Source organism: Oncorhynchus mykiss, unplaced genomic scaffold (assembly GCF_013265735.2).
Source record: "Oncorhynchus mykiss isolate Arlee unplaced genomic scaffold, USDA_OmykA_1.1 un_scaffold_333, whole genome shotgun sequence".
In the NCBI taxonomy this organism is placed as follows: Eukaryota; Metazoa; Chordata; class Actinopteri; order Salmoniformes; family Salmonidae; genus Oncorhynchus; species Oncorhynchus mykiss.
Window position 1 is genome coordinate 39,972 of NW_023493781.1, and position 25,029 is coordinate 65,000.

General features: G+C 44.8%; 19 non-coding genes across 19 annotated transcripts; all 19 read right to left on the minus strand.

Annotated features, from left to right (window-relative positions):
* Positions 1–1,051: 1,051 nt before the first annotated feature.
* LOC118951620 lies at positions 1,052–1,170 on the minus strand. The gene has a single exon (XR_005043019.1). It is a non-coding gene; the product is annotated as a 5S ribosomal RNA (ribosomal RNA).
* Positions 1,171–3,765: 2,595 nt separating this feature from the next.
* LOC118951621 lies at positions 3,766–3,884 on the minus strand. Its single transcript, XR_005043020.1, has one exon. It is a non-coding gene; the product is annotated as a 5S ribosomal RNA (ribosomal RNA).
* Positions 3,885–4,061: 177 nt separating this feature from the next.
* Positions 4,062–4,180, minus strand: LOC118951780. The gene has a single exon (XR_005043181.1). It is a non-coding gene; the product is annotated as a 5S ribosomal RNA (ribosomal RNA).
* A 2,585-nt stretch (positions 4,181–6,765) lies between these two features.
* On the minus strand, positions 6,766–6,884 carry LOC118951622. The gene has a single exon (XR_005043021.1). It is a non-coding gene; the product is annotated as a 5S ribosomal RNA (ribosomal RNA).
* Positions 6,885–7,061: 177 nt separating this feature from the next.
* On the minus strand, positions 7,062–7,180 carry LOC118951623. The gene has a single exon (XR_005043022.1). It is a non-coding gene; the product is annotated as a 5S ribosomal RNA (ribosomal RNA).
* Positions 7,181–7,440: 260 nt separating this feature from the next.
* On the minus strand, positions 7,441–7,559 carry LOC118951624. Its single transcript, XR_005043023.1, has one exon. It is a non-coding gene; the product is annotated as a 5S ribosomal RNA (ribosomal RNA).
* A 177-nt stretch (positions 7,560–7,736) lies between these two features.
* On the minus strand, positions 7,737–7,855 carry LOC118951615. The gene has a single exon (XR_005043014.1). It is a non-coding gene; the product is annotated as a 5S ribosomal RNA (ribosomal RNA).
* Positions 7,856–8,032: 177 nt separating this feature from the next.
* LOC118951820 lies at positions 8,033–8,151 on the minus strand. The gene has a single exon (XR_005043221.1). It is a non-coding gene; the product is annotated as a 5S ribosomal RNA (ribosomal RNA).
* Positions 8,152–8,328: 177 nt separating this feature from the next.
* LOC118951625 lies at positions 8,329–8,447 on the minus strand. The gene has a single exon (XR_005043024.1). It is a non-coding gene; the product is annotated as a 5S ribosomal RNA (ribosomal RNA).
* Positions 8,448–11,042: 2,595 nt separating this feature from the next.
* On the minus strand, positions 11,043–11,161 carry LOC118951627. Its single transcript, XR_005043026.1, has one exon. It is a non-coding gene; the product is annotated as a 5S ribosomal RNA (ribosomal RNA).
* Positions 11,162–13,746: 2,585 nt separating this feature from the next.
* On the minus strand, positions 13,747–13,865 carry LOC118951628. Its single transcript, XR_005043027.1, has one exon. It is a non-coding gene; the product is annotated as a 5S ribosomal RNA (ribosomal RNA).
* Positions 13,866–14,125: 260 nt separating this feature from the next.
* LOC118951629 lies at positions 14,126–14,244 on the minus strand. Its single transcript, XR_005043028.1, has one exon. It is a non-coding gene; the product is annotated as a 5S ribosomal RNA (ribosomal RNA).
* A 177-nt stretch (positions 14,245–14,421) lies between these two features.
* Positions 14,422–14,540, minus strand: LOC118951626. The gene has a single exon (XR_005043025.1). It is a non-coding gene; the product is annotated as a 5S ribosomal RNA (ribosomal RNA).
* A 177-nt stretch (positions 14,541–14,717) lies between these two features.
* On the minus strand, positions 14,718–14,836 carry LOC118951821. Its single transcript, XR_005043222.1, has one exon. It is a non-coding gene; the product is annotated as a 5S ribosomal RNA (ribosomal RNA).
* A 177-nt stretch (positions 14,837–15,013) lies between these two features.
* Positions 15,014–15,132, minus strand: LOC118951630. Its single transcript, XR_005043029.1, has one exon. It is a non-coding gene; the product is annotated as a 5S ribosomal RNA (ribosomal RNA).
* A 2,594-nt stretch (positions 15,133–17,726) lies between these two features.
* On the minus strand, positions 17,727–17,845 carry LOC118951631. Its single transcript, XR_005043030.1, has one exon. It is a non-coding gene; the product is annotated as a 5S ribosomal RNA (ribosomal RNA).
* A 2,585-nt stretch (positions 17,846–20,430) lies between these two features.
* LOC118951632 lies at positions 20,431–20,549 on the minus strand. Its single transcript, XR_005043031.1, has one exon. It is a non-coding gene; the product is annotated as a 5S ribosomal RNA (ribosomal RNA).
* Positions 20,550–23,134: 2,585 nt separating this feature from the next.
* LOC118951633 lies at positions 23,135–23,253 on the minus strand. Its single transcript, XR_005043032.1, has one exon. It is a non-coding gene; the product is annotated as a 5S ribosomal RNA (ribosomal RNA).
* A 177-nt stretch (positions 23,254–23,430) lies between these two features.
* On the minus strand, positions 23,431–23,549 carry LOC118951634. The gene has a single exon (XR_005043033.1). It is a non-coding gene; the product is annotated as a 5S ribosomal RNA (ribosomal RNA).
* Positions 23,550–25,029: the final 1,480 nt, after the last annotated feature.

The window sequence follows — 25,029 nt, forward strand, 5'->3', positions numbered from 1 at the left end:
CCGATCGTGTATTACTCTGAAGTACTCAGCCCCTTCCAACGTTTCAAATTTGGCAGAATATGGCAACGAGCGCACAATGTCTGTGAACCTAACTTTACAGAAGCGCGTCCCATCAGCAATGTCCGTCCCCGGCCAGTAGCGCCTTTTCACCGGCGATATAGCAGACACACCCCATGCTCTTAGCCGCTCTGTGATGTCCTCGTCTGTAATATATACTGGGAGGTTTAAGAAGGATACAACCATCTCATCCAGCGATAGATCCTTTGCCATGATTCGACAGCTCCGGATTTTAAATCCATCCATCAGTTTTTCTTTCCCTCTCGCACTTGACAGCGTCACTTCAAATCGCTTTTCATCTTTGACCCGACAGCCGCAGACCAGTCCACAAACTTCTTTAATCCCTCTCAATACCTCCATCATTGTAATCTTCTCTTCTCCCATAATTTCAACAGCCACTGTTAAATTATTTTCATATTTTTGCGCCTGTCTTGCTGCAGCGCCATTATCCATGTTTCCTTTGTTCGTAGTCTTTTTTCCAGCGTTGGTCAAAGCCATTGTATCCATCCGAATAACGACAGGAGGAAAGTCCCCCAAACAGCAATATGCTGCCGGGGAACAACCCCAAACTATAAATCTAACTTAATCAATTTACAAAAAAGAAATTGTACTTCAAAAAGCTCAAAACTCCAACACAAACTCTCTAGAGCAAACACTCAGTCTCAGCGCAATCACTCACACGTGCGTCAATTACCCATCAACAGGTGCGTACTCAGGCCGGTGTGGCCGTAAGCGAGAAACTATCTCTTGGTGCACTATGTAAAGTCAAAGTGAGCCTGATTAACAGCTGTTGCATTTCCACCATTTAGATAAGCATCTTTGTGTCACTCAAAAAGTGGAAGAAATTAGATATACTGTAGCCATAATTTGTAGCACAGATTGTTGGATGAAATACAAACTAACCTTGCTTACTTATTTCAAAGCGAGGGCACATATTTCAGCCTTGTGGGAAAAAACGGACAAAGAGTTGAAATTCCACAAGGCAGTGACAAAAAGCTTACAGCACCTGGTATTCCCAGGCGGTCTCCCATCCAAGTACTAACCAGGCCCGACCCTGCTTAGCTTCCGAGATCGGACGAGATCAGGCGTACTCAGGCCGGTGTGGCCGTAAGCGAAAGGCAATCTCAAAAAGTGGATGAAATTGCATATACTGTAGCCATAATTTGTAGCACAGATTGTTGGATGAAATACAAACTAACCTTGCTTACTTATTTCAAAGCGAGGGCACATATTTCAGCCTTGTGGGAAAAAACGGACAAAGAGTTGAAATTCCACAAGGCAGTGACAAAAAGCTTACAGCACCTGGTATTCCCAGGCGGTCTCCCATCCAAGTACTAACCAGGCCCGACCCTGCTTAGCTTCCGAGATCGGACGAGATCAGGCGTACTTTTTTTTTTTTTTATGATTATTTTTTTTTATTATCAAAATTCTCATTTACATTACATACAAATTTAATATACACAAACCATTGTAATCAACAAAATACACAAACCATTTTAATCAACACAATACTAGACATTGGCAGGCACACAATTCACCCCCTGTCAAATCAATCAGAAAGCCAAATTAATGAATATACCAAAACCAAGATTATACAACCATTTGCATACAATACTTTGTTAAACCAAATTCCATAAGAATAGAGGGTTTCAAATCACCTCCTTATCAAGTAGAACCTAAGACATTCTCAAAACAATTCCTTCAAAATTTTTACTGAATATCTCTTAAACTTTACACATCAAACCCCATGCACCAAACCACCATCCTCCCCCACAGTAATAAATCCACAATCCTTCATAAACACACTCTCTAAATCCTCCTGCTTAGACCTATACATCCCCATTCTACCCACAGTATCTGCACATAATTTAAATTAGATATAACTATGTTTTACCAAAATAGCTACCCAACATGCCCGCACAGCACCTCTACTCACGTACATTTGTCCATTCCATCTCTGCCTTATTTCACCCATACACTGCTCAGTCCAATGAGTCTCCCTAAGACACAACACATCCGCAGAGAAGGCATCCACCAACTCCAGCCTCCCTCCTAGTCCTCAATGATCAACCATCCATCTTCTTTTTCTTCTTAATTATCATGTTCCTTTTATTCTCCAACCTCCAAATCCGTAAGCTCTCCCTCTCTTCCTCCGTCAGTTCTTCTTCAAACTCTTTACGTTTGCGAGAGTCATCCCTTGCAGTATCCACCTCCCTAGAGGAGCCCCCCTCTCCCCGTGGATCGCCCTCCAACTCCACATCGTCTAGGCTTGAGCTTATCCCTCCATCCTTGGGTGCCTCCCTTCCTTCAGTACAAGGCTCCGTCTCCACTTCCTCCTCTGGCTGCCTCTGTTCTTCGTCCTCCTTCTCTCCCTGGGGTTGCTCACTCATGCCAATTTCCTCCCCAGCTTCCTCCAACTCGTTCTCCTCCACGACACTATTTGCGCTGAAATCCTGTGATGCCCAGTCCTGAGCACCTTCCCCATGGGGACAGGAGCACTGCGCTACACCCCTCCCGCATCCAACACAACCTCGCTCTCTCCTCCCTTTGCACTCTCGTGCGTAATGCCCCTGCTCACCACACTTATGACATACGAAATCAGGGCACTCTCGTAGTACGTGCCCTGGCTGGATACACAGCCTACAGACCTTGACCTGCCGATCGTGTATTACTCTGAAGTACTCAGCCCCTTCCAACGTTTCAAATTTGGCAGAATATGGCAACGAGCGCACAGTGTCTGTGAACCTAACTTTACAGAAGCGCGTCCCATCAGCAATGTCCGTCCCCGGCCAGTAGCGCCTTTTCACCGGCGATATAGCAGACACACCCCATGCTCTTAGCCGCTCTGTGATGTCCTCGTCTGTAATATATACTGGGAGGTTTAAGAAGGATACAACCATCTCATCCAGCGATAGATCCTTTGCCATGATTCGACAGCTCCGGATTTTAAATCCATCCATCAGTTTTTCTTTCCCTCTCGCACTTGACAGCGTCACTTCAAATCGCTTTTCATCTTTGACCCGACAGCCGCAGACCAGTCCACAAACTTCTTTAATCCCTCTCAATACCTCCATCATTGTAATCTTCTCTTCTCCCATAATTTCAACAGCCACTGTTAAATTATTTTCATATTTTTGCGCCTGTCTTGCTGCAGCGCCATTATCCATGTTTCCTTTGTTCGTAGTCTTTTTTCCAGCGTTGGTCAAAGCCATTGTATCCATCCGAATAACGACAGGAGGAAAGTCCCCCAAACAGCAATATGCTGCCGGGGAACAACCCCAAACTATAAATCTAACTTAATCAATTTACAAAAAAGAAATTGTACTTCAAAAAGCTCAAAACTCCAACACAAACTCTCTAGAGCAAACACTCAGTCTCAGCGCAATCACTCACACGTGCGTCAATTACCCATCAACAGGTGCGTACTCAGGCCGGTGTGGCCGTAAGCGAGAAACTATCTCTTGGTGCACTATGTAAAGTCAAAGTGAGCCTGATTAACAGCTGTTGCATTTCCACCATTTAGATAAGCATCTTTGTGTCACTCAAAAAGTGGAAGAAATTGCATATACTGTAGCCATAATTTGTAGCACAGATTGTTGGATGAAATACAAACTAACCTTGCTTACTTATTTCAAAGCGAGGGCACATATTTCAGCCTTGTGGGAAAAAACGGACAAAGAGTTGAAATTCCACAAGGCAGTGACAAAAAGCTTACAGCACCTGGTATTCCCAGGCGGTCTCCCATCCAAGTACTAACCAGGCCCGACCCTGCTTAGCTTCCGAGATCGGACGAGATCAGGCGTACTCAGGCCGGTGTGGCCGTAAGCGAAAGGCAATCTCAAAAAGTGGATGAAATTGCATATACTGTAGCCATAATTTGTAGCACAGATTGTTGGATGAAATACAAACTAACCTTGCTTACTTATTTCAAAGCGAGGGCACATATTTCAGCCTTGTGGGAAAAAACGGACAAAGAGTTGAAATTCCACAAGGCAGTGACAAAAAGCTTACAGCACCTGGTATTCCCAGGCGGTCTCCCATCCAAGTACTAACCAGGCCCGACCCTGCTTAGCTTCCGAGATCGGACGAGATCAGGAGTACTCAGGCCGGTGTGGCCGTAAGCGAAAGGCAATCTCAAAAAGTGGATGAAATTGCATATACTGTAGCCATAATTTGTAGCACAGATTGTTGGATGAAATACAAACTAACCTTGCTTACTTATTTCAAAGCGAGGGCACATATTTCAGCCTTGTGGGAAAAAACGGACAAAGAGTTGAAATTCCACAAGGCAGTGACAAAAAGCTTACAGCACCTGGTATTCCCAGGCGGTCTCCCATCCAAGTACTAACCAGGCCCGACCCTGCTTAGCTTCCGAGATCGGGCGTACTTTTTTTTTTTTTTATTATTATTTTTTTTTATTATCAAAATTCTCATTTACATTACATACAAATTTAATATACACAAACCATTGTAATCAACAAAATACACAAACCATTTTAATCAACACAATACTAGACATTGGCAGGCACACAATTCACCCCCTGTCAAATCAATCAGAAAGCCAAATTAATGAATATACCAAAACCAAGATTATACAACCATTTGCATACAATACTTTGTTAAACCAAATTCCATAAGAATAGAGGGTTTCAAATCACCTCCTTATCAAGTAGAACCTAAGACATTCTCAAAACAATTCCTTCAAAATTTTTACTGAATATCTCTTAAACTTTACACATCAAACCCCATGCACCAAACCACCATCCTCCCCCACAGTAATAAATCCACAATCCTTCATAAACACACTCTCTAAATCCTCCTGCTTAGACCTATACATCCCCATTCTACCCACAGTATCTGCACATCATTTAAATTAGACATAACTATGTTTTACCAAAATAGCTACCCCACATGCCCGCACAGCACCTCTACTCACGTACATTTGTCCATTCCATCTCTGCCTTATTTCACCCATACACTGCTCAGTCCAATGAGTCTCCCTAAGACACAACACATCCGCAGAGAAGGCATCCACCAACTCCAGCCTCCCTCCTAGTCCTCAATGATCAACCATCCATCTTCTTTTTCTTCTTAATTATCATGTTCCTTTTATTCTCCAACCTCCAAATCCGTAAGCTCTCCCTCTCTTCCTCCGTCAGTTCTTCTTCAAACTCTTTACGTTTGCGAGAGTCATCCCTTGCAGTATCCACCTCCCTAGAGGAGCCCCCCTCTCCCCGTGGATCGCCCTCCAACTCCACATCGTCTAGGCTTGAGCTTATCCCTCCATCCTTGGGTGCCTCCCTTCCTTCAGTACAAGGCTCCGTCTCCACTTCCTCCTCTGGCTGCCTCTGTTCTTCGTCCTCCTTCTCTCCCTGGGGTTGCTCACTCATGCCAATTTCCTCCCCAGCTTCCTCCACCTCGTTCTCCTCCACGACACTATTTGCGCTGAAATCCTGTGATGCCCAGTCCTGAGCACCTTCCCCATGGGGACAGGAGCACTGCGCTACACCCCTCCCGCATCCAACACAACCTCGCTCTCTCCTCCCTTTGCACTCTCGTGCGTAATGCCCCTGCTCACCACACTTATGACATACGAAATCAGGGCACTCTCGTAGTACGTGCCCTGGCTGGATACACAGCCTACAGACCTTGACCTGCCGATCGTGTATTACTCTGAAGTACTCAGCCCCTTCCAACGTTTCAAATTTGGCAGAATATGGCAACGAGCGCACAGTGTCTGTGAACCTAACTTTACAGAAGCGCGTCCCATCAGCAATGTCCGTCCCCGGCCAGTAGCGCCTTTTCACCGGCGATATAGCAGACACACCCCATGCTCTTAGCCGCTCTGTGATGTCCTCGTCTGTAATATATACTGGGAGGTTTAAGAAGGATACAACCATCTCATCCAGCGATAGATCCTTTGCCATGATTCGACAGCTCCGGATTTTAAATCCATCCATCAGTTTTTCTTTCCCTCTCGCACTTGACAGCGTCACTTCAAATCGCTTTTCATCTTTGACCCGACAGCCGCAGACCAGTCCACAAACTTCTTTAATCCCTCTCAATACCTCCATCATTGTAATCTTCTCTTCTCCCATAATTTCAACAGCCACTGTTAAATTATTTTCATATTTTTGCGCCTGTCTTGCTGCAGCGCCATTATCCATGTTTCCTTTGTTCGTAGTCTTTTTTCCAGCGTTGGTCAAAGCCATTGTATCCATCCGAATAACGACAGGAGGAAAGTCCCCCAAACAGCAATATGCTGCCGGGGAACAACCCCAAACTATAAATCTAACTTAATCAATTTACAAAAAAGAAATTGTACTTCAAAAAGCTCAAAACTCCAACACAAACTCTCTAGAGCAAACACTCAGTCTCAGCGCAATCACTCACACGTGCGTCAATTACCCATCAACAGGTGCGTACTCAGGCCGGTGTGGCCGTAAGCGAGAAACTATCTCTTGGTGCACTATGTAAAGTCAAAGTGAGCCTGATTAACAGCTGTTGCATTTCCACCATTTAGATAAGCATCTTTGTGTCACTCAAAAAGTGGAAGAAATTAGATATACTGTAGCCATAATTTGTAGCACAGATTGTTGGATGAAATACAAACTAACCTTGCTTACTTATTTCAAAGCGAGGGCACATATTTCAGCCTTGTGGGAAAAAACGGACAAAGAGTTGAAATTCCACAAGGCAGTGACAAAAAGCTTACAGCACCTGGTATTCCCAGGCGGTCTCCCATCCAAGTACTAACCAGGCCCGACCCTGCTTAGCTTCCGAGATCGGACGAGATCAGGCGTACTCAGGCCGGTGTGGCCGTAAGCGAAAGGCAATCTCAAAAAGTGGATGAAATTGCATATACTGTAGCCATAATTTGTAGCACAGATTGTTGGATGAAATACAAACTAACCTTGCTTACTTATTTCAAAGCGAGGGCACATATTTCAGCCTTGTGGGAAAAAACGGACAAAGAGTTGAAATTCCACAAGGCAGTGACAAAAAGCTTACAGCACCTGGTATTCCCAGGCGGTCTCCCATCCAAGTACTAACCAGGCCCGACCCTGCTTAGCTTCCGAGATCGGACGAGATCAGGCGTACTCAGGCCGGTGTGGCCGTAAGCAAGAAACTATCTCTTGGTGCACTATGTAAAGTCAAAGTGAGCCTGATTAACAGCTGTTGCATTTCCACCATTTAGATAAGCATCTTTGTGTCACTCAAAAAGTGGAAGAAATTGCATATACTGTAGCCATAATTTGTAGCACAGATTGTTGGATGAAATACAAACTAACCTTGCTTACTTATTTCAAAGCGAGGGCACATATTTCAGCCTTGTGGGAAAAAACGGACAAAGAGTTGAAATTCCACAAGGCAGTGACAAAAAGCTTACAGCACCTGGTATTCCCAGGCGGTCTCCCATCCAAGTACTAACCAGGCCCGACCCTGCTTAGCTTCCGAGATCGGACGAGATCAGGCGTACTCAGGCCGGTGTGGCCGTAAGCGAAAGGCAATCTCAAAAAGTGGATGAAATTGCATATACTGTAGCCATAATTTGTAGCACAGATTGTTGGATGAAATACAAACTAACCTTGCTTACTTATTTCAAAGCGAGGGCACATATTTCAGCCTTGTGGGAAAAAATGGACAAAGAGTTGAAATTCCACAAGGCAGTGACAAAAAGCTTACAGCACCTGGTATTCCCAGGCGGTCTCCCATCCAAGTACTAACCAGGCCCGACCCTGCTTAGCTTCCGAGATCGGACGAGATCAGGTGTACTCAGGCCGGTGTGGCCGTAAGCGAAAGGCAATCTCAAAAAGTGGATGAAATTGCATATACTGTAGCCATAATTTGTAGCACAGATTGTTGGATGAAATACAAACTAACCTTGCTTACTTATTTCAAAGCGAGGGCACATATTTCAGCCTTGTGGGAAAAAACGGACAAAGAGTTGAAATTCCACAAGGCAGTGACAAAAAGCTTACAGCACCTGGTATTCCCAGGCGGTCTCCCATCCAAGTACTAATCAGGTCCGACCCTGCTTAGCTTCCGAGATCGGACGAGATCAGGCGTACTCAGGCCGGTGTGGCCGTAAGCGAAAGGCAATCTCAAAAAGTGGATGAAATTGCATATACTGTAGCCATAATTTGTAGCACAGATTGTTGGATGAAATACAAACTAACCTTGCTTACTTATTTCAAAGCGAGGGCACATATTTCAGCCTTGTGGGAAAAAACGGACAAAGAGTTGAAATTCCACAAGGCAGTGACAAAAAGCTTACAGCACCTGGTATTCCCAGGCGGTCTCCCATCCAAGTACTAACCAGGCCCGACCCTGCTTAGCTTCCGAGATCGGACGAGATCAGGCGTACTCAGGCCGGTGTGGCCGTAAGCGAAAGGCAATCTCAAAAAGTGGATGAAATTGCATATACTGTAGCCATAATTTGTAGCACAGATTGTTGGATGAAATACAAACTAACCTTGCTTACTTATTTCAAAGCGAGGGCACATATTTCAGCCTTGTGGGAAAAAACGGACAAAGAGTTGAAATTCCACAAGGCAGTGACAAAAAGCTTACAGCACCTGGTATTCCCAGGCTGTCTCCCATCCAAGTACTAACCAGGCCCGACCCTGCTTAGCTTCCGAGATCGGACGAGATCAGGCGTACTTTTTTTTTTTTTTATTATTATTTTTTTTTATTATCAAAATTCTCATTTACATTACATACAAATTTAATATACACAAACCATTGTAATCAACAAAATACACAAACCATTTTAATCAACACAATACTAGACATTGGCAGGCACACAATTCACCCCCTGTCAAATCAATCAGAAAGCCAAATTAATGAATATACCAAAACCAAGATTATACAACCATTTGCATACAATACTTTGTTAAACCAAATTCCATAAGAATAGAGGGTTTCAAATCACCTCCTTATCAAGTAGAACCTAAGACATTCTCAAAACAATTCCTTCAAAATTTTTACTGAATATCTCTTAAACTTTACACATCAAACCCCATGCACCAAACCACCATCCTCCCCCACAGTAATAAATCCACAATCCTTCATAAACACACTCTCTAAATCCTCCTGCTTAGACCTATACATCCCCATTCTACCCACAGTATCTGCACATCATTTAAATTAGACATAACTATGTTTTACCAAAATAGCTACCCCACATGCCCGCACAGCACCTCTACTCACGTACATTTGTCCATTCCATCTCTGCCTTATTTCACCCATACACTGCTCAGTCCAATGAGTCTCCCTAAGACACAACACATCCGCAGAGAAGGCATCCACCAACTCCAGCCTCCCTCCTAGTCCTCAATGATCAACCATCCATCTTCTTTTTCTTCTTAATTATCATGTTCCTTTTATTCTCCAACCTCCAAATCCGTAAGCTCTCCCTCTCTTCCTCCATCAGTTCTTCTTCAAACTCTTTACGTTTGCGAGAGTCATCCCTTGCAGTATCCACCTCCCTAGAGGAGCCCCCCTCTCCCCGTGGATCGCCCTCCAACTCCACATCGTCTAGGCTTGAGCTTATCCCTCCATCCTTGGGTGCCTCCCTTCCTTCAGTACAAGGCTCCGTCTCCACTTCCTCCTCTGGCTGCCTCTGTTCTTCGTCCTCCTTCTCTCCCTGGGGTTGCTCACTCATGCCAATTTCCTCCCCAGCTTCCTCCACCTCGTTCTCCTCCACGACACTATTTGCGCTGAAATCCTGTGATGCCCAGTCCTGAGCACCTTCCCCATGGGGACAGGAGCACTGCGCTACACCCCTCCCGCATCCAACACAACCTCGCTCTCTCCTCCCTTTGCACTCTCGTGCGTAATGCCCCTGCTCACCACACTTATGACATACGAAATCAGGGCACTCTCGTAGTACGTGCCCTGGCTGGATACACAGCCTACAGACCTTGACCTGCCGATCGTGTATTACTCTGAAGTACTCAGCCCCTTCCAACGTTTCAAATTTGGCAGAATATGGCAACGAGCGCACAGTGTCTGTGAACCTAACTTTACAGAAGCGCGTCCCATCAGCAATGTCCGTCCCCGGCCAGTAGCGCCTTTTCACCGGCGATATAGCAGACACACCCCATGCTCTTAGCCGCTCTGTGATGTCCTCGTCTGTAATATATACTGGGAGGTTTAAGAAGGATACAACCATCTCATCCAGCGATAGATCCTTTGCCATGATTCGACAGCTCCGGATTTTAAATCCATCCATCAGTTTTTCTTTCCCTCTCGCACTTGACAGCGTCACTTCAAATCGCTTTTCATCTTTGACCCGACAGCCGCAGACCAGTCCACAAACTTCTTTAATCCCTCTCAATACCTCCATCATTGTAATCTTCTCTTCTCCCATAATTTCAACAGCCACTGTTAAATTATTTTCATATTTTTGCGCCTGTCTTGCTGCAGCGCCATTATCCATGTTTCCTTTGTTCGTAGTCTTTTTTCCAGCGTTGGTCAAAGCCATTGTATCCATCCGAATAACGACAGGAGGAAAGTCCCCCAAACAGCAATATGCTGCCGGGGAACAACCCCAAACTATAAATCTAACTTAATCAATTTACAAAAAAGAAATTGTACTTCAAAAAGCTCAAAACTCCAACACAAACTCTCTAGAGCAAACACTCAGTCTCAGCGCAATCACTCACACGTGCGTCAATTACCCATCAACAGGTGCGTACTCAGGCCGGTGTGGCCGTAAGCGAGAAACTATCTCTTGGTGCACTATGTAAAGTCAAAGTGAGCCTGATTAACAGCTGTTGCATTTCCACCATTTAGATAAGCATCTTTGTGTCACTCAAAAAGTGGAAGAAATTGCATATACTGTAGCCATAATTTGTAGCACAGATTGTTGGATGAAATACAAACTAACCTTGCTTACTTATTTCAAAGCGAGGGCACATATTTCAGCCTTGTGGGAAAAAACGGACAAAGAGTTGAAATTCCACAAGGCAGTGACAAAAAGCTTACAGCACCTGGTATTCCCAGGCGGTCTCCCATCCAAGTACTAACCAGGCCCGACCCTGCTTAGCTTCCGAGATCGGACGAGATCAGGCGTACTCAGGCCGGTGTGGCCGTAAGCGAAAGGCAATCTCAAAAAGTGGATGAAATTGCATATACTGTAGCCATAATTTGTAGCACAGATTGTTGGATGAAATACAAACTAACCTTGCTTACTTATTTCAAAGCGAGGGCACATATTTCAGCCTTGTGGGAAAAAACGGACAAAGAGTTGAAATTCCACAAGGCAGTGACAAAAAGCTTACAGCACCTGGTATTCCCAGGCGGTCTCCCATCCAAGTACTAACCAGGCCCGACCCTGCTTAGCTTCCGAGATCGGGCGTACTTTTTTTTTTTTTTATTATTATTTTTTTTTATTATCAAAATTCTCATTTACATTACATACAAATTTAATATACACAAACCATTGTAATCAACAAAATACACAAACCATTTTAATCAACACAATACTAGACATTGGCAGGCACACAATTCACCCCCTGTCAAATCAATCAGAAAGCCAAATTAATGAATATACCAAAACCAAGATTATACAACCATTTGCATACAATACTTTGTTAAACCAAATTCCATAAGAATAGAGGGTTTCAAATCACCTCCTTATCAAGTAGAACCTAAGACATTCTCAAAACAATTCCTTCAAAATTTTTACTGAATATCTCTTAAACTTTACACATCAAACCCCATGCACCAAACCACCATCCTCCCCCACAGTAATAAATCCACAATCCTTCATAAACACACTCTCTAAATCCTCCTGCTTAGACCTATACATCCCCATTCTACCCACAGTATCTGCACATCATTTAAATTAGACATAACTATGTTTTACCAAAATAGCTACCCCACATGCCCGCACAGCACCTCTACTCACGTACATTTGTCCATTCCATCTCTGCCTTATTTCACCCATACACTGCTCAGTCCAATGAGTCTCCCTAAGACACAACACATCCGCAGAGAAGGCATCCACCAACTCCAGCCTCCCTCCTAGTCCTCAATGATCAACCATCCATCTTCTTTTTCTTCTTAATTATCATGTTCCTTTTATTCTCCAACCTCCAAATCCGTAAGCTCTCCCTCTCTTCCTCCGTCAGTTCTTCTTCAAACTCTTTACGTTTGCGAGAGTCATCCCTTGCAGTATCCACCTCCCTAGAGGAGCCCCCCTCTCCCCGTGGATCGCCCTCCAACTCCACATCGTCTAGGCTTGAGCTTATCCCTCCATCCTTGGGTGCCTCCCTTCCTTCAGTACAAGGCTCCGTCTCCACTTCCTCCTCTGGCTGCCTCTGTTCTTCGTCCTCCTTCTCTCCCTGGGGTTGCTCACTCATGCCAATTTCCTCCCCAGCTTCCTCCACCTCGTTCTCCTCCACGACACTATTTGCGCTGAAATCCTGTGATGCCCAGTCCTGAGCACCTTCCCCATGGGGACAGGAGCACTGCGCTACACCCCTCCCGCATCCAACACAACCTCGCTCTCTCCTCCCTTTGCACTCTCGTGCGTAATGCCCCTGCTCACCACACTTATGACATACGAAATCAGGGCACTCTCGTAGTACGTGCCCTGGCTGGATACACAGCCTACAGACCTTGACCTGCCGATCGTGTATTACTCTGAAGTACTCAGCCCCTTCCAACGTTTCAAATTTGGCAGAATATGGCAACGAGCGCACAGTGTCTGTGAACCTAACTTTACAGAAGCGCGTCCCATCAGCAATGTCCGTCCCCGGCCAGTAGCGCCTTTTCACCGGCGATATAGCAGACACACCCCATGCTCTTAGCCGCTCTGTGATGTCCTCGTCTGTAATATATACTGGGAGGTTTAAGAAGGATACAACCATCTCATCCAGCGATAGATCCTTTGCCATGATTCGACAGCTCCGGATTTTAAATCCATCCATCAGTTTTTCTTTCCCTCTCGCACTTGACAGCGTCACTTCAAATCGCTTTTCATCTTTGACCCGACAGCCGCAGACCAGTCCACAAACTTCTTTAATCCCTCTCAATACCTCCATCATTGTAATCTTCTCTTCTCCCATAATTTCAACAGCCACTGTTAAATTATTTTCATATTTTTGCGCCTGTCTTGCTGCAGCGCCATTATCCATGTTTCCTTTGTTCGTAGTCTTTTTTCCAGCGTTGGTCAAAGCCATTGTATCCATCCGAATAACGACAGGAGGAAAGTCCCCCAAACAGCAATATGCTGCCGGGGAACAACCCCAAACTATAAATCTAACTTAATCAATTTACAAAAAAGAAATTGTACTTCAAAAAGCTCAAAACTCCAACACAAACTCTCTAGAGCAAACACTCAGTCTCAGCGCAATCACTCACACGTGCGTCAATTACCCATCAACAGGTGCGTACTCAGGCCGGTGTGGCCGTAAGCGAGAAACTATCTCTTGGTGCACTATGTAAAGTCAAAGTGAGCCTGATTAACAGCTGTTGCATTTCCACCATTTAGATAAGCATCTTTGTGTCACTCAAAAAGTGGAAGAAATTGCATATACTGTAGCCATAATTTGTAGCACAGATTGTTGGATGAAATACAAACTAACCTTGCTTACTTATTTCAAAGCGAGGGCACATATTTCAGCCTTGTGGGAAAAAACGGACAAAGAGTTGAAATTCCACAAGGCAGTGACAAAAAGCTTACAGCACCTGGTATTCCCAGGCGGTCTCCCATCCAAGTACTAACCAGGCCCGACCCTGCTTAGCTTCCGAGATCGGACGAGATCAGGCGTACTCAGGCCGGTGTGGCCGTAAGCAAGAAACTATCTCTTGGTGCACTATGTAAAGTCAAAGTGAGCCTGATTAACAGCTGTTGCATTTCCACCATTTAGATAAGCATCTTTGTGTCACTCAAAAAGTGGAAGAAATTGCATATACTGTAGCCATAATTTGTAGCACAGATTGTTGGATGAAATACAAACTAACCTTGCTTACTTATTTCAAAGCGAGGGCACATATTTCAGCCTTGTGGGAAAAAACGGACAAAGAGTTGAAATTCCACAAGGCAGTGACAAAAAGCTTACAGCACCTGGTATTCCCAGGCGGTCTCCCATCCAAGTACTAACCAGGCCCGACCCTGCTTAGCTTCCGAGATCGGACGAGATCAGGCGTACTCAGGCCGGTGTGGCCGTAAGCGAAAGGCAATCTCAAAAAGTGGATGAAATTGCATATACTGTAGCCATAATTTGTAGCACAGATTGTTGGATGAAATACAAACTAACCTTGCTTACTTATTTCAAAGCGAGGGCACATATTTCAGCCTTGTGGGAAAAAATGGACAAAGAGTTGAAATTCCACAAGGCAGTGACAAAAAGCTTACAGCACCTGGTATTCCCAGGCGGTCTCCCATCCAAGTACTAACCAGGCCCGACCCTGCTTAGCTTCCGAGATCGGACGAGATCAGGTGTACTCAGGCCGGTGTGGCCGTAAGCGAAAGGCAATCTCAAAAAGTGGATGAAATTGCATATACTGTAGCCATAATTTGTAGCACAGATTGTTGGATGAAATACAAACTAACCTTGCTTACTTATTTCAAAGCGAGGGCACATATTTCAGCCTTGTGGGAAAAAACGGACAAAGAGTTGAAATTCCACAAGGCAGTGACAAAAAGCTTACAGCACCTGGTATTCCCAGGCGGTCTCCCATCCAAGTACTAATCAGGTCCGACCCTGCTTAGCTTCCGAGATCGGACGAGATCAGGCGTACTCAGGCCGGTGTGGCCGTAAGCGAAAGGCAATCTCAAAAAGTGGATGAAATTGCATATACTGTAGCCATAATTTGTAGCACAGATTGTTGGATGAAATACAAACTAACCTTGCTTACTTATTTCAAAGCGAGGGCACATATTTCAGCCTTGTGGGAAAAAACGGACAAAGAGTTGAAATTCCACAAGGCAGTGACAAAAAGCTTACAGCACCTGGTATTCCCAGGCGGTCTCCCATCCAAGTACTAACCAGGCCCGACCCTGCTTAGCTTCCGAGATCGGACGAGATCAGGCGTACTCAGGCCGGTGTGGCCGTAAGCGAAAGGCAATCTCAAAAAGTGGATGAAATTGCATATACTGTAGCCATAATTTGTAGCACAGATTGTTGGATGAAATACAAACTAACCTTGCTTACTTATTTCAAAGCGAGGGCACATATTTCAGCCTTGTGGGAAAAAACGGACAAAGAGTTGAAATTCCACAAGGCAGTGACAAAAAGCTTACAGCACCTGGTATTCCCAGGCTGTCTCCCATCCAAGTACTAACCAGGCCCGACCCTGCTTAGCTTCCGAGATCGGACGAGATCAGGCGTACTTTTTTTTTTTTTATTATTATTTTTTTTTATTATCAAAATTCTCATTTACATTACATACAAATTTAATATACACAAACCATTGTAATCAACAAAATACACAAACCATTTTAATCAACACAATACTAGACATTGGCAGGCACACAATTCACCCCCTGTCAAATCAATCAGAAAGCCAAATTAATGAATATACCAAAACCAAGATTATACAACCATTTGCATACAATACTTTGTTAAACCAAATTCCATAAGAATAGAGGGTTTCAAATCACCTCCTTATCAAGTAGAACCTAAGACATTCTCAAAACAATTCCTTCAAAATTTTTACTGAATATCTCTTAAACTTTACACATCAAACCCCATGCACCAAACCACCATCCTCCCCCACAGTAATAAATCCACAATCCTTCATAAACACACTCTCTAAATCCTCCTGCTTAGACCTATACATCCCCATTCTACCCACAGTATCTGCACATCATTTAAATTAGACATAACTATGTTTTACCAAAATAGCTACCCCACATGCCCGCACAGCACCTCTACTCACGTACATTTGTCCATTCCATCTCTGCCTTATTTCACCCATACACTGCTCAGTCCAATGAGTCTCCCTAAGACACAACACATCCGCAGAGAAGGCATCCACCAACTCCAGCCTCCCTCCTAGTCCTCAATGATCAACCATCCATCTTCTTTTTCTTCTTAATTATCATGTTCCTTTTATTCTCCAACCTCCAAATCCGTAAGCTCTCCCTCTCTTCCTCCATCAGTTCTTCTTCAAACTCTTTACGTTTGCGAGAGTCATCCCTTGCAGTATCCACCTCCCTAGAGGAGCCCCCCTCTCCCCGTGGATCGCCCTCCAACTCCACATCGTCTAGGCTTGAGCTTATCCCTCCATCCTTGGGTGCCTCCCTTCCTTCAGTACAAGGCTCCGTCTCCACTTCCTCCTCTGGCTGCCTCTGTTCTTCGTCCTCCTTCTCTCCCTGGGGTTGCTCACTCATGCCAATTTCCTCCCCAGCTTCCTCCACCTCGTTCTCCTCCACGACACTATTTGCGCTGAAATCCTGTGATGCCCAGTCCTGAGCACCTTCCCCATGGGGACAGGAGCACTGCGCTACACCCCTCCCGCATCCAACACAACCTCGCTCTCTCCTCCCTTTGCACTCTCGTGCGTAATGCCCCTGCTCACCACACTTATGACATACGAAATCAGGGCACTCTCGTAGTACGTGCCCTGGCTGGATACACAGCCTACAGACCTTGACCTGCCGATCGTGTATTACTCTGAAGTACTCAGCCCCTTCCAACGTTTCAAATTTGGCAGAATATGGCAACGAGCGCACAGTGTCTGTGAACCTAACTTTACAGAAGCGCGTCCCATCAGCAATGTCCGTCCCCGGCCAGTAGCGCCTTTTCACCGGCGATATAGCAGACACACCCCATGCTCTTAGCCGCTCTGTGATGTCCTCGTCTGTAATATATACTGGGAGGTTTAAGAAGGATACAACCATCTCATCCAGCGATAGATCCTTTGCCATGATTCGACAGCTCCGGATTTTAAATCCATCCATCAGTTTTTCTTTCCCTCTCGCACTTGACAGCGTCACTTCAAATCGCTTTTCATCTTTGACCCGACAGCCGCAGACCAGTCCACAAACTTCTTTAATCCCTCTCAATACCTCCATCATTGTAATCTTCTCTTCTCCCATAATTTCAACAGCCACTGTTAAATTATTTTCATATTTTTGCGCCTGTCTTGCTGCAGCGCCATTATCCATGTTTCCTTTGTTCGTAGTCTTTTTTCCAGCGTTGGTCAAAGCCATTGTATCCATCCGAATAACGACAGGAGGAAAGTCCCCCAAACAGCAATATGCTGCCGGGGAACAACCCCAAACTATAAATCTAACTTAATCAATTTACAAAAAAGAAATTGTACTTCAAAAAGCTCAAAACTCCAACACAAACTCTCTAGAGCAAACACTCAGTCTCAGCGCAATCACTCACACGTGCGTCAATTACCCATCAACAGGTGCGTACTCAGGCCGGTGTGGCCGTAAGCGAGAAACTATCTCTTGGTGCACTATGTAAAGTCAAAGTGAGCCTGATTAACAGCTGTTGCATTTCCACCATTTAGATAAGCATCTTTGTGTCACTCAAAAAGTGGAAGAAATTGCATATACTGTAGCCATAATTTGTAGCACAGATTGTTGGATGAAATACAAACTAACCTTGCTTACTTATTTCAAAGCGAGGGCACATATTTCAGCCTTGTGGGAAAAAACGGACAAAGAGTTGAAATTCCACAAGGCAGTGACAAAAAGCTTACAGCACCTGGTATTCCCAGGCGGTCTCCCATCCAAGTACTAACCAGGCCCGACCCTGCTTAGCTTCCGAGATCGGACGAGATCAGGCGTACTCAGGCCGGTGTGGCCGTAAGCGAAAGGCAATCTCAAAAAGTGGATGAAATTGCATATACTGTAGCCATAATTTGTAGCACAGATTGTTGGATGAAATACAAACTAACCTTGCTTACTTATTTCAAAGCGAGGGCACATATTTCAGCCTTGTGGGAAAAAACGGACAAAGAGTTGAAATTCCACAAGGCAGTGACAAAAAGCTTACAGCACCTGGTATTCCCAGGCGGTCTCCCATCCAAGTACTAACCAGGCCCGACCCTGCTTAGCTTCCGAGATCGGGCGTACTTTTTTTTTTTTTTATTATTATTTTTTTTTATTATCAAAATTCTCATTTACATTACATACAAATTTAATATACACAAACCATTGTAATCAACAAAATACACAAACCATTTTAATCAACACAATACTAGACATTGGCAGGCACACAATTCACCCCCTGTCAAATCAATCAGAAAGCCAAATTAATGAATATACCAAAACCAAGATTATACAACCATTTGCATACAATACTTTGTTAAACCAAATTCCATAAGAATAGAGGGTTTCAAATCACCTCCTTATCAAGTAGAACCTAAGACATTCTCAAAACAATTCCTTCAAAATTTTTACTGAATATCTCTTAAACTTTACACATCAAACCCCATGCACCAAACCACCATCCTCCCCCACAGTAATAAATCCACAATCCTTCATAAACACACTCTCTAAATCCTCCTGCTTAGACCTATACATCCCCATTCTACCCACAGTATCTGCACATCATTTAAATTAGACATAACTATGTTTTACCAAAATAGCTACCCCACATGCCCGCACAGCACCTCTACTCACGTACATTTGTCCATTCCATCTCTGCCTTATTTCACCCATACACTGCTCAGTCCAATGAGTCTCCCTAAGACACAACACATCCGCAGAGAAGGCATCCACCAACTCCAGCCTCCCTCCTAGTCCTCAATGATCAACCATCCATCTTCTTTTTCTTCTTAATTATCATGTTCCTTTTATTCTCCAACCTCCAAATCCGTAAGCTCTCCCTCTCTTCCTCCGTCAGTTCTTCTTCAAACTCTTTACGTTTGCGAGAGTCATCCCTTGCAGTATCCACCTCCCTAGAGGAGCCCCCCTCTCCCCGTGGATCGCCCTCCAACTCCACATCGTCTAGGCTTGAGCTTATCCCTCCATCCTTGGGTGCCTCCCTTCCTTCAGTACAAGGCTCCGTCTCCACTTCCTCCTCTGGCTGCCTCTGTTCTTCGTCCTCCTTCTCTCCCTGGGGTTGCTCACTCATGCCAATTTCCTCCCCAGCTTCCTCCACCTCGTTCTCCTCCACGACACTATTTGCGCTGAAATCCTGTGATGCCCAGTCCTGAGCACCTTCCCCATGGGGACAGGAGCACTGCGCTACACCCCTCCCGCATCCAACACAACCTCGCTCTCTCCTCCCTTTGCACTCTCGTGCGTAATGCCCCTGCTCACCACACTTATGACATACGAAATCAGGGCACTCTCGTAGTACGTGCCCTGGCTGGATACACAGCCTACAGACCTTGACCTGCCGATCGTGTATTACTCTGAAGTACTCAGCCCCTTCCAACGTTTCAAATTTGGCAGAATATGGCAACGAGCGCACAGTGTCTGTGAACCTAACTTTACAGAAGCGCGTCCCATCAGCAATGTCCGTCCCCGGCCAGTAGCGCCTTTTCACCGGCGATATAGCAGACACACCCCATGCTCTTAGCCGCTCTGTGATGTCCTCGTCTGTAATATATACTGGGAGGTTTAAGAAGGATACAACCATCTCATCCAGCGATAGATCCTTTGCCATGATTCGACAGCTCCGGATTTTAAATCCATCCATCAGTTTTTCTTTCCCTCTCGCACTTGACAGCGTCACTTCAAATCGCTTTTCATCTTTGACCCGACAGCCGCAGACCAGTCCACAAACTTCTTTAATCCCTCTCAATACCTCCATCATTGTAATCTTCTCTTCTCCCATAATTTCAACAGCCACTGTTAAATTATTTTCATATTTTTGCGCCTGTCTTGCTGCAGCGCCATTATCCATGTTTCCTTTGTTCGTAGTCTTTTTTCCAGCGTTGGTCAAAGCCATTGTATCCATCCGAATAACGACAGGAGGAAAGTCCCCCAAACAGCAATATGCTGCCGGGGAACAACCCCAAACTATAAATCTAACTTAATCAATTTACAAAAAAGAAATTGTACTTCAAAAAGCTCAAAACTCCAACACAAACTCTCTAGAGCAAACACTCAGTCTCAGCGCAATCACTCACACGTGCGTCAATTACCCATCAACAGGTGCGTACTCAGGCCGGTGTGGCCGTAAGCGAGAAACTATCTCTTGGTGCACTATGTAAAGTCAAAGTGAGCCTGATTAACAGCTGTTGCATTTCCACCATTTAGATAAGCATCTTTGTGTCACTCAAAAAGTGGAAGAAATTGCATATACTGTAGCCATAATTTGTAGCACAGATTGTTGGATGAAATACAAACTAACCTTGCTTACTTATTTCAAAGCGAGGGCACATATTTCAGCCTTGTGGGAAAAAACGGACAAAGAGTTGAAATTCCACAAGGCAGTGACAAAAAGCTTACAGCACCTGGTATTCCCAGGCGGTCTCCCATCCAAGTACTAACCAGGCCCGACCCTGCTTAGCTTCCGAGATCGGACGAGATCAGGCGTACTCAGGCCGGTGTGGCCGTAAGCGAAAGGCAATCTCAAAAAGTGGATGAAATTGCATATACTGTAGCCATAATTTGTAGCACAGATTGTTGGATGAAATACAAACTAACCTTGCTTACTTATTTCAAAGCGAGGGCACATATTTCAGCCTTGTGGGAAAAAACGGACAAAGAGTTGAAATTCCACAAGGCAGTGACAAAAAGCTTACAGCACCTGGTATTCCCAGGCGGTCTCCCATCCAAGTACTAACCAGGCCCGACCCTGCTTAGCTTCCGAGATCGGGCGTACTTTTTTTTTTTTTTATTATTATTTTTTTTTATTATCAAAATTCTCATTTACATTACATACAAATTTAATATACACAAACCATTGTAATCAACAAAATACACAAACCATTTTAATCAACACAATACTAGACATTGGCAGGCACACAATTCACCCCCTGTCAAATCAATCAGAAAGCCAAATTAATGAATATACCAAAACCAAGATTATACAACCATTTGCATACAATACTTTGTTAAACCAAATTCCATAAGAATAGAGGGTTTCAAATCACCTCCTTATCAAGTAGAACCTAAGACATTCTCAAAACAATTCCTTCAAAATTTTTACTGAATATCTCTTAAACTTTACACATCAAACCCCATGCACCAAACCACCATCCTCCCCCACAGTAATAAATCCACAATCCTTCATAAACACACTCTCTAAATCCTCCTGCTTAGACCTATACATCCCCATTCTACCCACAGTATCTGCACATCATTTAAATTAGACATAACTATGTTTTACCAAAATAGCTACCCCACATGCCCGCACAGCACCTCTACTCACGTACATTTGTCCATTCCATCTCTGCCTTATTTCACCCATACACTGCTCAGTCCAATGAGTCTCCCTAAGACACAACACATCCGCAGAGAAGGCATCCACCAACTCCAGCCTCCCTCCTAGTCCTCAATGATCAACCATCCATCTTCTTTTTCTTCTTAATTATCATGTTCCTTTTATTCTCCAACCTCCAAATCCGTAAGCTCTCCCTCTCTTCCTCCGTCAGTTCTTCTTCAAACTCTTTACGTTTGCGAGAGTCATCCCTTGCAGTATCCACCTCCCTAGAGGAGCCCCCCTCTCCCCGTGGATCGCCCTCCAACTCCACATCGTCTAGGCTTGAGCTTATCCCTCCATCCTTGGGTGCCTCCCTTCCTTCAGTACAAGGCTCCGTCTCCACTTCCTCCTCTGGCTGCCTCTGTTCTTCGTCCTCCTTCTCTCCCTGGGGTTGCTCACTCATGCCAATTTCCTCCCCAGCTTCCTCCAACTCGTTCTCCTCCACGACACTATTTGCGCTGAAATCCTGTGATGCCCAGTCCTGAGCACCTTCCCCATGGGGACAGGAGCACTGCGCTACACCCCTCCCGCATCCAACACAACCTCGCTCTCTCCTCCCTTTGCACTCTCGTGCGTAATGCCCCTGCTCACCACACTTATGACATACGAAATCAGGGCACTCTCGTAGTACGTGCCCTGGCTGGATACACAGCCTACAGACCTTGACCTGCCGATCGTGTATTACTCTGAAGTACTCAGCCCCTTCCAACGTTTCAAATTTGGCAGAATATGGCAACGAGCGCACAGTGTCTGTGAACCTAACTTTACAGAAGCGCGTCCCATCAGCAATGTCCGTCCCCGGCCAGTAGCGCCTTTTCACCGGCGATATAGCAGACACACCCCATGCTCTTAGCCGCTCTGTGATGTCCTCGTCTGTAATATATACTGGGAGGTTTAAGAAGGATACAACCATCTCATCCAGCGATAGATCCTTTGCCATGATTCGACAGCTCCGGATTTTAAATCCATCCATCAGTTTTTCTTTCCCTCTCGCACTTGACAGCGTCACTTCAAATCGCTTTTCATCTTTGACCCGACAGCCGCAGACCAGTCCACAAACTTCTTTAATCCCTCTCAATACCTCCATCATTGTAATCTTCTCTTCTCCCATAATTTCAACAGCCACTGTTAAATTATTTTCATATTTTTGCGCCTGTCTTGCTGCAGCGCCATTATCCATGTTTCCTTTGTTCGTAGTCTTTTTTCCAGCGTTGGTCAAAGCCATTGTATCCATCCGAATAACGACAGGAGGAAAGTCCCCCAAACAGCAATATGCTGCCGGGGAACAACCCCAAACTATAAATCTAACTTAATCAATTTACAAAAAAGAAATTGTACTTCAAAAAGCTCAAAACTCCAACACAAACTCTCTAGAGCAAACACTCAGTCTCAGCGCAATCACTCACACGTGCGTCAATTACCCATCAACAGGTGCGTACTCAGGCCGGTGTGGCCGTAAGCGAGAAACTATCTCTTGGTGCACTATGTAAAGTCAAAGTGAGCCTGATTAACAGCTGTTGCATTTCCACCATTTAGATAAGCATCTTTGTGTCACTCAAAAAGTGGAAGAAATTGCATATACTGTAGCCATAATTTGTAGCACAGATTGTTGGATGAAATACAAACTAACCTTGCTTACTTATTTCAAAGCGAGGGCACATATTTCAGCCTTGTGGGAAAAAACGGACAAAGAGTTGAAATTCCACAAGGCAGTGACAAAAAGCTTACAGCACCTGGTATTCCCAGGCGGTCTCCCATCCAAGTACTAACCAGGCCCGACCCTGCTTAGCTTCCGAGATCGGACGAGATCAGGCGTACTCAGGCCGGTGTGGCCGTAAGCGAAAGGCAATCTCAAAAAGTGGATGAAATTGCATATACTGTAGCCATAATTTGTAGCACAGATTGTTGGATGAAATACAAACTAACCTTGCTTACTTATTTCAAAGCGAGGGCACATATTTCAGCCTTGTGGGAAAAAACGGACAAAGAGTTGAAATTCCACAAGGCAGTGACAAAAAGCTTACAGCACCTGGTATTCCCAGGCGGTCTCCCATCCAAGTACTAACCAGGCCCGACCCTGCTTAGCTTCCGAGATCGGACGAGATCAGGCGTACTCAGGCCGGTGTGGCCGTAAGCGAAAGGCAATCTCAAAAAGTGGATGAAATTGCATATACTGTAGCCATAATTTGTAGCACAGATTGTTGGATGAAATACAAACTAACCTTGCTTACTTATTTCAAAGCGAGGGCACATATTTCAGCCTTGTGGGAAAAAACGGACAAAGAGTTGAAATTCCACAAGGCAGTGACAAAAAGCTTACAGCACCTGGTATTCCCAGGCGGTCTCCCATCCAAGTACTAACCAGGCCCGACCCTGCTTAGCTTCCGAGATCGGGCGTACTTTTTTTTTTTTTTATTATTATTTTTTTTTATTATCAAAATTCTCATTTACATTACATACAAATTTAATATACACAAACCATTGTAATCAACAAAATACACAAACCATTTTAATCAACACAATACTAGACATTGGCAGGCACACAATTCACCCCCTGTCAAATCAATCAGAAAGCCAAATTAATGAATATACCAAAACCAAGATTATACAACCATTTGCATACAATACTTTGTTAAACCAAATTCCATAAGAATAGAGGGTTTCAAATCACCTCCTTATCAAGTAGAACCTAAGACATTCTCAAAACAATTCCTTCAAAATTTTTACTGAATATCTCTTAAACTTTACACATCAAACCCCATGCACCAAACCACCATCCTCCCCCACAGTAATAAATCCACAATCCTTCATAAACACACTCTCTAAATCCTCCTGCTTAGACCTATACATCCCCATTCTACCCACAGTATCTGCACATCATTTAAATTAGACATAACTATGTTTTACCAAAATAGCTACCCCACATGCCCGCACAGCACCTCTACTCACGTACATTTGTCCATTCCATCTCTGCCTTATTTCACCCATACACTGCTCAGTCCAATGAGTCTCCCTAAGACACAACACATCCGCAGAGAAGGCATCCACCAACTCCAGCCTCCCTCCTAGTCCTCAATGATCAACCATCCATCTTCTTTTTCTTCTTAATTATCATGTTCCTTTTATTCTCCAACCTCCAAATCCGTAAGCTCTCCCTCTCTTCCTCCGTCAGTTCTTCTTCAAACTCTTTACGTTTGCGAGAGTCATCCCTTGCAGTATCCACCTCCCTAGAGGAGCCCCCCTCTCCCCGTGGATCGCCCTCCAACTCCACATCGTCTAGGCTTGAGCTTATCCCTCCATCCTTGGGTGCCTCCCTTCCTTCAGTACAAGGCTCCATCTCCACTTCCTCCTCTGGCTGCCTCTGTTCTTCGTCCTCCTTCTCTCCCTGGGGTTGCTCACTCATGCCAATTTCCTCCCCAGCTTCCTCCACCTCGTTCTCCTCCACGACACTATTTGCGCTGAAATCCTGTGATGCCCAGTCCTGAGCACCTTCCCCATGGGGACAGGAGCACTGCGCTACACCCCTCCCGCATCCAACACAACCTCGCTCTCTCCTCCCTTTGCACTCTCGTGCGTAATGCCCCTGCTCACCACACTTATGACATACGAAATCAGG